Genomic DNA, 11,840 nt, shown 5'->3' with positions numbered 1-11,840 from the left:
AGTGCAACTTAATGTTCCACACAGCCAAGCACAGATGCACTGTAAAAAAAAAAAAAAAAAAAGAATGTCAAAAAAAAAACCAACAACAACAAAACGGTAGTATTCCGGCAGCTGGGGCGCCAAAAAAATACTGTTAAATAACAGAAAATAATCATCTCATAATTATATGGTAATTTTTCATAATTAAAATACAGTTTTTTTGCCCTAACTTTACATGAGAGTTAGCTTTTTTTTTTTTTTTTTGGCTTTTTAATGTTTAGCAAAGAATATCTACATGTATTAAAACAATCAAATTACCTATAAATATGGACAAACATTGTTATAAAACAAATAATAGGGCTTAAAATTGCAGAAAAGTTCTGTTTTAAGTTGGTTTTCATCACATAATTTTGTGTTAAAAACTTGTATATCAATTAATATTTGATGTAATGAAATGATATACCACTCACAAAAACATTTGATTTATCTTTCAAAACATGTCAATTAACTGATAATAAAGTAGTTGTCTGGATTTAAATTCCAACAATTTGCTGTTAATTTAAGATCATATAAACTATAAAAAAAATTATTTTATAGGTTATTTCACATTCAGTCATGTGGATTTCTTGGATAACTTCTTATAAAAGAAGTACAGTTTTGACATAAAGTCACACAGGCCATTGAACAATGAGATGTCAACCACAGTGCAACTTAAATAGCATTGGATGTGTGTGTGGATAGTTTAGCAAGCTCAGTGTTTGGCATTAATTTGAACTTGACCATCATTGATGAACAGGAAAGGCATTTTTCAGCCTATGGCTTTCACTCATGGTGTGCCTGAACAAAAATACAAAAACAAACACAAAAAGGCCAATAAACATTACCATACACATATTAACCCCAAAGTTACACTAACACTGCAAGCCTGCTGAACCCCTGCACATAAAAATAACACATAACCAACAACATGCCCAATACCCACAATGTAATGTGGCAAACATACCAGAACATAATCTTTACTTTTAAAAACTGTCATAATACAGATAACCAACCATTTATATTTACAATATTCTACTGCTAATTTAAGAGTATGTGAAGTGTTGTGGTTGAATGACATATACTTTTCAATGAGACTAAGTTCTACAATCCACTGATAAAAACTGTATTTTGACAATTTATCAGTGCTTATACATGTTATACATTCACAAAAACACATTTATTCAACATTTTTGTTGGGAAATCTCCTGTAATTATACAAGATATTTGTCAGTTAACAAACAAGTCTTGTTAAACCTACAGAACAAATACTTCTTTTATGGTTAATTGTCAGTAATTTTATCTTGTTTTATAATTTTTTACAGTATTAAACTTTAAATTAACAGTTTAATCTCATAAATAGAAACCAAATATTTGTGAAATTATGATACATTTGTAAATGTATTTTAACTGTATTTTTCTGTGAAAAAAAACATTATTCTTTTATAAAATGGAAATTTTATGGTTATTAACAGTTACAGTTTTTTCATGTTATTTTACATTTGACATGTAAAATCACAGTCTATTTTTGTAATTTCATTGATATTTTCCTGGATCTTAAAAATACAGGAAAAATCTGTAAAATAAACAGTGAAAATTCTGTCAAATTACAGATTTTTTTTATAGATGCATCTAAAAATGTCTGAGATTTCTGCTCATGGAACCAACCCTAGATTTTGAATGTAGATATTCTAATTCATTCTGCTTAAGTCCCTGCAGTAGGGGTGAAGGCCAGGCTGAACAGATGCTGATGAAGAGGGTACAGGAGCCATGATAAAGGCAAACTGCTGCAGGTCCAACAGCTACACATTATCAGTGACAGCAGATGTATTATCTAGTGCCACATAAAAAGAAAAAAAAATCTGCTGTTACTGTTGTGGTATTTTCTATTTTTCAGTTATTATTGTTTAATTCCTTTCTTAGAAAATTTCGTCACTCTCACCTCAAGGTTATGACACAAACATCTTTTCATGCACACTGACAGTTTGCTGGGAACAAGCTTGTTCTTTTTCACTGAAAAGGGAAGATTTAGGGTTGCGGACATCATGTGCACATCGCATTGAAATCCTGAAACTGGTTTTGCAGACTTACCTGAATCAAACACCTAGTTACTATTTTACAATTTTTCACAATCCATTTGTGATTGGCTGTGAATCAGTTAGAATACATTAAATATGCAATTTTCTGTATTAATACTCCTTTTTGTCGTAAGACTGAAATTAAAACAGATCCAGGAGAAATGGGGGGGGGCAAGAGAATGGTAGGGTCCAGGGTTGGAGCCCTGGTAGGTAAAATCCGCCATTGTACATTGTAATAGAATATTAAAACCTTTCAACACAGATTCTCTTGTTAACACTAAGATTTCCTATAGTCGTCACACCAATTGGTTTGATGAGCAATTTTTTACTAATAACAGTAAGAACAAAAACCCAATTCTATCTGGATTTCAGAACCGCTAAGGCTGTTCACCTCAGAGGGCCTAAGTGGCTTAGAACAGTTGTATCTGGTGCATTCAGGTGCATCAGGACAACTCTAGTCTTATCACTCAAGTTGCACACAAGAGGCAAGGAGTTCAACTCCAGAGTGCTGTAGAACCTTGCAGTATGAGTTTAATTCATTGCATGACCAAGCTTGTTTTTCAATATTCTGTTCTCATTCATTTCATTTGATCTCTTCAATGTCTAAATCCCTCTCTGTCTAAATGACTGCTTCTGACCCTAAAGATGGTTGCTTCTGGCTCCAAAAGAACCAACATGGCATTGCATGAAATGCAAATTTCTCGCTTCTAAACAATTCATACCTTAATCTAAAGCTTATTAACAATCTAGGTTAATCCACAAGTAGCATGCAGCAATTTTCTTAACCTACCTTTTGTTTTTTGTTTGAGAAAACTAAAGTGATTTTTCCAAACTACAAAGCAACAGTGTTAATGTAAAGCAATACATGATCCTGTGGACCTCACAACAAACTTTCACTCAGACAGCTTTTTCAGCCTGTTACACCTGTGTTAAGTCCCCTCTCTGCCATCCCATCCACTGAGTTTGAATCCAGATTAATTCAATCTGATGATAATGTCATTTATTTTTTTATGACTGTTTTCACACAGTGATGAGTACAATTTACTCGCTGTATATAAAGATTTCACGTTGACTGGCAAGTACTTTGGAGCCATGATCAAAATCCTTATTCTATAACCTGAACATTGTGGTAGTAATCATCAACTCCTTTTAAGCTATTGTCAAATATTATTTTTGCTTAAAATACTCAATAACTAGATACTAAAGCAATACATGATCATTAAAAGGGCTTGGCTACTGAAAAGCTGTTTGAGTCAGAAAAGAGTGATATTACTGCCACACTACTGAAAATTTTGGTTTAACAACTAACACTGTTTTATCACTGCACAACACTGATCATAGGCCAGCTGACACAGGAAGAAAGAAAGGAAAATGCATTAATTTTCCAGAATTAATTGCAAAAAGTTACAGCACTAATACTTAATCGCATGGCCCTTAAACATGGAAATATTATATTCCCGTGCTGGCCTGTGTGACCTGTTTTGAACTGCTTGCTTTTTAATATACATAATATACATAATTCCTGGATAAATTATATATTATCTCTTAATTATAATGTGCCTTTCATTAAAATAGAATCAAAACCTTCCCTTCCTACTCATGCAATGCTTGTATTAGATCTTCAATCTCAGAGTACTGGAGCTTTAAGATCTGGGTCTAACATGGTTTAAATGTGACCAACCAGCAAACAAAGTGGTCTGACATTTGCATAAATTTACTGACTGAATAAAAAGCACGAATAGTAAGATGTATATCTGACTTTACTCCACACATATGCACATGCACGCACACAACTTCTCCATTCAGTTTGCCAGGAAGCTGCTCATTCATGACTCTGCAACAGGATGAGCAAAAGGAAGAGGAAGAGGCCTCCATCAGTGAACCGCCTGCTCTCTCTTCCTCTTTTTCTGATTATTAATAGCAAGTATAGAACATTCTGGACCCTGAATGTTGCAAATATTGTGAATGTATTGCATGCAGACAACAGGTCATACATCTTTGTGTTTTTTGACTTGTAAGCCTTGTAAGCCAAAGGTAACTATTTGTTTCTGTAAATTGCTTCTTATACCTACTTTTTCATTTAAAGGTCCAGTGTGTGATATTTAGCAATAACTAGTGGTGAAGGTGCAGACTGTGATTAATTTAATACCCTGTCACACACACATCACGGGCTCAGGGGTAATGATGGATGGCTTATTTATAAGGAGAGCAGCAGATGGGAAAAAGCTGTGCTTGTGTCTGGAGGATGTGGTCCAGGTTTTGGACCACATCCTCCTACCACAAAGAGGCAGTGTCCAAGGTGAGAGGGATCAGCCATGATCCTTCTGGCCCTCCTCAGTGTCCTGGAGGAGTACAGGACTTGAATAGGTGGCAGGATGTAGCCAATCACCCTCTAAGCTGTGCGGATGCTGCAGCCTACTTCTGACCCTGGCTGTTGCAGAGGGACTCTCTCTACTGTTTTGTAAAGGGCTGGGTTGAACTTTTGTATGTTAATTGGCAGTGACTCACCTGTTACTCTGCAGACATCTGGTCTTGTCACCTGTAGTTGTTGTTGCCTGCGGGCTAGTGAAGTGTAATAACCACTACGTTAATGTAAAGAGTTTAAACGTTAATGTCTGAGTGTATCATTAATCACTTGGGTTACCACTAGGGCTGCACAATTCTGGCAAAAATGTGAATCACGATTCTTCTGCTTAGAATTGAGATCACAATTCTCTGACACGATTTTTTTCACAAAATGTTTATTGCACCGCTGTCAAGGAAAATGGGTTCTTTTACCTCTGATTCGCATCTTTCATATTACTCTGTAAGTAGTCCGGTCACTTATGCAGTGTTTGCTGTGGAACTGATCTGTTGGTGTGGCTGTATGTAATGTGGGGTGTGTGTGCATGTGCACGTTCTGGTGGGGGGTGCACACGCGTGCGTTTCGGTTGGTGTGTGTGTGTGTGGGGGGGGGGGTGTCTGCTTCCGTCCTACTTATACAATGGGGGGTACGGCACGGGGCGGGGCGGTCTGTTGCCCCCCTCCCCCCCGAAGTAAAAGTGAAACTTCATGTTCATTTACCTTTTCCCTACCCTCCTGTCCTGGCCTATTTTTTTTTTTTTTTTTGGATCAAGGTCTTTATTTATTTTAAGTTTTCAAATCCACAAAAAGAAAGATACAACTTAAACATGAAACCGCTGCATCCAGTTACATCCACCTGCCATCCCACCCATCCCAGCCACCCAAAGCACCGGACCAATCCATGTACATCCAGACATAATGCACCTACATATAGAAATATACAAACACCTACATATAGAAATATACAAACCCCCCTCAAACACATACATGTAGAGACACATGCACACACACGCATGCACACACACACATATATATATATATGTACACATATCCACATACATAAGTTCACATACGCTTAAATAAATAAATAAGGGGAAAGACGATTAAAAATAAATAAAGTAAAAATAAATAAATATAACAAAGCAAAAAGGTACACAGATTTTTGAGTCACACAGATATGTTGGTAGCTTCCATACCTTCTACAAAGCTGATAGATGGCTGCCAAATGGCATAGAATTTTCTGGTGGAACCCCTAATGGTATATCTGATTTTTTCGAGATGAATATGGTGCATAACCTCTCTGATCCACTGTCCATATGTGGGAGGGAGAGCATCCTTCCATTTAAATAAAATTAGGCGCCTAGCTAAGAAGCAGCAGAAGGCCATCATATACATACAGCGCCCAGTGAAAGGAGCATACACCAGAGCCTTTGGCTAATTTTACTCGAAAGTCGCTCATTTCATGTTGGCGATTCAAAGTCTGTCTGAATTTCCTCCTCCGCAAATACGCTCAAAAGAGCCTGGACCTCATCATCCATCCACTTGTCATAGCTTCTCTTTTGGTCCATTTTCCGAATTATCAAAATACGAAGCTTGTGGAAATAAAATAAAGGATGAAATAGTGGCGTGAGAACGGAATTCAGAAACGCTGTGAGTGTAGTCCACCAATCAGCATTCTCCAGCACATAGCCCCACCCCTAAGAATTCCTGGTAATCTGAAAAATACTACCTCCCTACCAGGAACTTCTTCAGGGAAAGTTTGGGGGCGAGGGAAAGATTTTTACCTGGGTAATTTAGATGGAAACGCACTGGGGCTTTTCAAAGTTCAGGGTAATACTCAAAATTCCTGCAAAAGTTCCTGCGGTTGAAAAGGGCCTAAAGTGGAGTAGATTTTCAGAGTTCTCAGAAGTGGGTAAAATATTTTTTTCCTGTAAAACTGCTTGGAGTAAGATCAGGCTGAAAGATAACTGGAATTTTTCACAATGGCGGCAAGCTCTGCAGCTATAATGTGGTCTCTGATAGTGTGACAACCTGGAAGTTGCCCCAAACATACACACACACACACCCCCATAACATGCCTGTTAGCCTCCGGATCCACCCCAGAAATTGTTGCCACGGCATCATCACCTGATTCGCCCAGAGTTGGCAGCAGTTTTTAAATACCACCCCCATATCCGCATTTGGCGGTGCGTTCGTGGTGAGGACGGCACAGAACCGTCGGAGCAACAGCTCATTAGAACAGACAAAAGTACGGCAGTTAATCCCGTTACCAGCTCTATTCATCTCCGTCTGTTTCTCCCTCTGGTACATCACATCCATCCATCCCACTGGAGCAAAAGACAGTCACCCTCTCATCCCAGCAAACCAGCAGCAATAACCCGGAATGGATTACCGAATGACTGGACTGGACTGACTGACGGACTGACTGACTGACTGCAACCGAACACTGGAGTGTTGTGAGTAATTGTTTTTTTTTTTTTTCTGCTCTCTTGTTTTTTGTTTTTTTTTTGAATGGCGCTCTTGTTTGTTTGTTACGGAAGCGTATTGCATTCACAAAAAAAAAATAATTTCGGCTCTGTTTTTCTGAATTAATGAGATAATTATCTCATAATTACGAGAAAAAATAAGTTAAAAAAAAATCGGCGCTGTTTTTCTGAGTTTATGAGATACTGTTTCCTGGAAGAAAAAAAAAGCTCTGTTTTTCTGAGTTTATGAGATACTGTATCCTGAAATAAAATTTAAAAAAAAGCTCTGTTTTTCTGAGTTTACGAGATACTGTTTTCCGAAAAAAAAAAAAAAAAAAGCTCTGTTTTTCTGAGTTTACGAGATACTGTTTTCCAAAAAAAAAAAAAAAAAAAAAAAGCTCTGTTTTTCTGAGTTTACGAGATACTGTTTTCTGGAAAAAAAAAAAAAAAAAAAAAAAAGCTCTGTTTTTCTGAGTTTATAAGATACTGTTTTCCGGAAAAAAAAAAAAAAAAGAAAAAAGCTCTGTTTTTCTGAGTTTACGAGATACTGTTTTCCGGAAAAAAAAATAAGCTCTGTTTTTCTGAGTTTATGAGATACTGTTTTCCGGAAAAAAGAAAAAAAAAGCTCTGTTTTTCTGAGTTTACGAGATACTGTTTTCTGAAAAAAAAAAATAAAATGTGGCTCTGTTTCTCTGTGTCAGTGGGACAGTGGTCCCTGGTCCAGGCAGGAGCTCCTTCTATCTGTGCTGCTGAAAGCCTCTCGGGGGAGCGTGAAGTTGTTTCCGTTCTCGTAACCGGTTCCGATTACGGATCATGGAACTAGTTTCATTCACAGAAATCAGAACCAAGCCCCGCTTTGTGCACGGATCAAGCCCTTCAAGCACACCGGCGCTCAGAGCCTGTAACCCTGCTTCCTGACAGGGCACGACCGCGGTGATGGGAGTTGGCATTAATGAAGTCAAATAAAATGACATTCACCAGCATTAAAGAAAATATACACAGCAGAAGAGTGCAAATGTGGATTCATTTATTTGTCGGACCTGATGGAAAGCATTAGTCAGAACTAGATCCATGGAGGAGCAGCTTGGTGAACCGGTTCGTCCCCCCCCAATAACTTTCCATCAGGTCCAGGCGGACAGCTATCCGCTCCCCGGTGTGTAAGCCGGACTGGAGCGGGTGGACGGAGCAGCTCAACTCGACAGAACAGCGGCGCTCGGAGCCTGTAGCCCGGCACCACGACGCGGTGATGGGAGTTGGCATTAATGACTACTACCACTACTAGGACTCCTGCCATGGGGCGGGTGTCCCGTCCTGGTGCATTGGGCCGACCAGGTGAACCGGTGTTGTTCATCGCTGGTGGTCTTGCTCCAGCTGCTCTGCGTCCTCCATGGTAACTCCATGTTGTTGGATGCGATGGACAACACTGGTTCACCTGGTCGGCCCAATGCACTGGGACGGGACACCCGCCCCATGGCAGGAGTCCTAGTAGTGGTAGTAGTCATTAATGCCAACTCCCATCACCGCGTCATGGTGCCGGGCTACAGGCTCCGAGCGCCGCTGTTCTGTCGAGTTGAGCTGCTCCGTCCACCCGCTCCAGTCCGGCTTACACACCGGGGAGCGGATAGCTGTCCGCCTGGACCTGATGGAAAGTTATTGGGGGGGGGGACGAACCGGTTCACCAAGCTGCTCCTCCATGGATCTAGTTCTGACTAATGCTTTCCATCAGGTCCGACAAATAAATGAATCCACATTTGCACTCTTCTGCTGTGTATATTTTCTTTAATGCTGGTGAATGTCATTTTATTTGACTTCATTAATGCCAACTCCCATCACCGCGGTCGTGCCCTGTCAGGAAGCAGGGTTACAGGCTCTGAGCGCCGGTGTGGTTGAAGGGCTTGATCCGTGCACAAAGCGGGGCTTGGTTCTGATTTCTGTGAATGAAACTAGTTCCATGATTCAAAATCGGAACCGGTTACGAGAACGGAAACAACTTCACACTCCCCCGAGAGGCTTTCAGCAGCACAGATAGAAGGAGCTCCTGCCTGGACCAGGGACCACTGTCCCACTGACACGGAGAAACAGAGCCACATTTTATTTTTTTTCAGAAAACAGTATCTCGTAAACTCAGAAAAACAGAGATTTTTTTTTTTTTTCCGGAAAACAGTATCTCGTAAACTCAGAAAAACACAGCTTTTTTTTTTCCGGAAAACAGTATCTCGTAAACTCAGAAAAACAGAGCTTTTTTTTTTTTTTTTTTTTCCGGAAAACAGTATCTCATAAACTCAGAAAAACAGAGCTTTTTTTTCCCCCCGGAAAACAGTATCTCGTAAACTCAGAAAAACGGAGCTTTTTTTTTTTTTTCCGGAAAACAGTATCTCGTAAACTCAGAAAAACAGAGCTTTTTTTTTTTTTTCAGGAAACAGTATCTCATAAACTCAGAAAAACAGCGCCGATTTTTTTTTTAACTTATTTTTTCTCGTAATTATGAGATAATTATCTCATTAATTCAGAAAAACAGAGCCGAAATTTTTTTTTTTTGTGAATGCAATACGCTTCCGTAGTTTGTTTATTTGTTTGTTTGTTTGTTTTTTGTTTGTTTGTTTGTTTTTACTAACGAACTGAAATGAACTGAATTATTTTTTTTTCTCTCTTTTGGAAAAACTGAAAACCCGGAGTGGAATTCTTTGTTTAAATGAACTGTGGAATTTTTGCTTGGTTGGTGGATTTTGTTGAGTTTGGACTTTGGGGGGGCAACTGAGGGTTTGAATTTGTGTGGGTTTTTTTATAATCATTGTTTAATACATGATTTTGAATTTTAAGTGGTTTGAATGTGTGCTTTCTTGTTTTGTCATTTAATGTGTGGGGTGTGGGTTTAATTAAAACTCACATCCTTTGTGTGGTTTGAAACTCAAGCAAAAGACTGACTTAAACTGACTTAACATAACATCTTATATGTCAGGAGAGAGACCTGGCTGGCACCCCTAAAAATCAATAAAATAAAATAATATAAAATAAATAAATTAAAGCATCAAACTCAAACTGTCACAATGATTATCATGACATTTCATACTTATTTCTGTAGGAATGAAGCAGCAGACATGGGAATAAAGTGAACAGTGATTACTGCCACAACTGACTGACAACGAGTCAGCCTGCTGAGCCACCGGTCTTCTCCACTTATGGTACAGTCATTCAGTTACACTGCTCCGATTGTCATTTAGCCAGTTTTATACACAGGCGCAAATAAAACACTCTGTCCAACTGAACTGGAGTGAATCTCCTGCAGGCCTCTGAACATATGCTTCTTTGTGTGTTTGTGCACGCACTCAACTCACTAAAGACATTATTTCTGTCTTTAAATTTCCCATCACATGTCTGTGTATATGGTTGGTTATTAAATTATGTAGGGCAGTAGCTCCAGGTCATATTAATATCAGTCTGTGGTGCATGTGGGAACATTTTGTTTCAGGATCCATCGATGTTTAACTGATGCATTTATTTATTTAGCAGAAGGGGGGATCTCTAACAGATAGCATCCCTTTGGCAACAAATGCTGCAGCCAATCCATAATTTGTGGAGGACCTAACAGATCTACCTCTATTGTCTGCAAGTAACTGTTGTGTAATTTTTAAAGTGATCAGGTCTGGCATCCTTTTATTTCCCTCTTAAGTCACTTGTAAATTGGATGTTATATAAATTATTGATATTATAAATCTGATTTTAAAAGTAGAGAAAGAGAAACACCAACCATTCAAGACACACAGCAATGCATGGAGGGTGTGGAGTTTAATGTATGTCAAGTGACTTTTAAACCTCAACAACAAGGAGTAAAGAAAGATGTATTAATATTGCGCTGTATCAAACCAAAAAGTGCTACACAAAATTACAAGCAACATAAAATCAATAAAACAACATAAAAAAATACAAACTGTAAACACCCCACTCTAAATAAAAGCTTGTATAAATAAAAGAGGAGGAAAAGGTAAAATGAAAAATAGATGGGGTTTTTATGTGATTTTATGCGGTGAAATTGCAGGAAATCTGCAAAAATATGTGAAGTTGTGAAAATATGTGGGAACTGGAAACATGTGTTTGCATGCACCCCTTTCCAACAAGGCTACTTCTAAATGTATAATGTCTAATTACATCCTATGATGAGCAAAGAAGAAGACCAAGAAGTAAGCATTCTTTACAGGATTCACAGAAAGTGCTGGTTATGTTTTAGTTCTTTATTTTCTAAGCATGGCTAAAACATGGCTTTAACATTCCTGAGTCACAAGTGTCAAAAATAAAATTATTGCTTCCTGCCTCACAAAAGTGAGGAAGAACAGGCCATCTGTCTCAAGGCTATTACAGCCTTTATGGTCATAAAACATTATTATTGCTGCAGCAGAAACCATTTTCAAATGTTTTGCACTGGAAAAGTGGCTCTCCAGCGACAATTTTTTTCTTATGTTGCAACGTACAGTTACTTAGGGTGCAAAATAGTATGAATCCTCTTTTGTGTAGGACATCGGGGTACTTATTTGTTCTGGATTTTGCAGATATTTTTGTCAGCAAATGAGCTGTATTTTTCATCATCTGCAGGATTTTTTTCTGAGGTACGCGGTTAGTTTACCTTCTCTGGACAGCCGATGACATTGTACATCACATATTACATCACTACCTGTGCCAAGTTACAATGCAATATTTTTTTAAACTTTATGCAGAAAAATGCGGGGATTATGAAAAATCCGTGTATCATTCGTTCATTCGTTTTTCAATTTAAAACCAAAAATGAAAAAACAAAAAAAAAAACGACTTGTTTTTGTTTTTCATTTTCAAAACCAGAATTAAAAATGGATAACGGTTCGTTTTTCCATTTCCCAATTTTGTGCTCAAATGAAAAATGGAAAAAACGGATAACGACCGTTTCATCCGATTTTGCTATTTTCAATAT

This window comes from Sphaeramia orbicularis, chromosome 5 (assembly GCF_902148855.1).
Source record: "Sphaeramia orbicularis chromosome 5, fSphaOr1.1, whole genome shotgun sequence".
NCBI classification, from domain to species: domain Eukaryota; kingdom Metazoa; phylum Chordata; class Actinopteri; order Kurtiformes; family Apogonidae; genus Sphaeramia; species Sphaeramia orbicularis.
Note: the sequence above shows the minus strand (reverse complement) of the source record.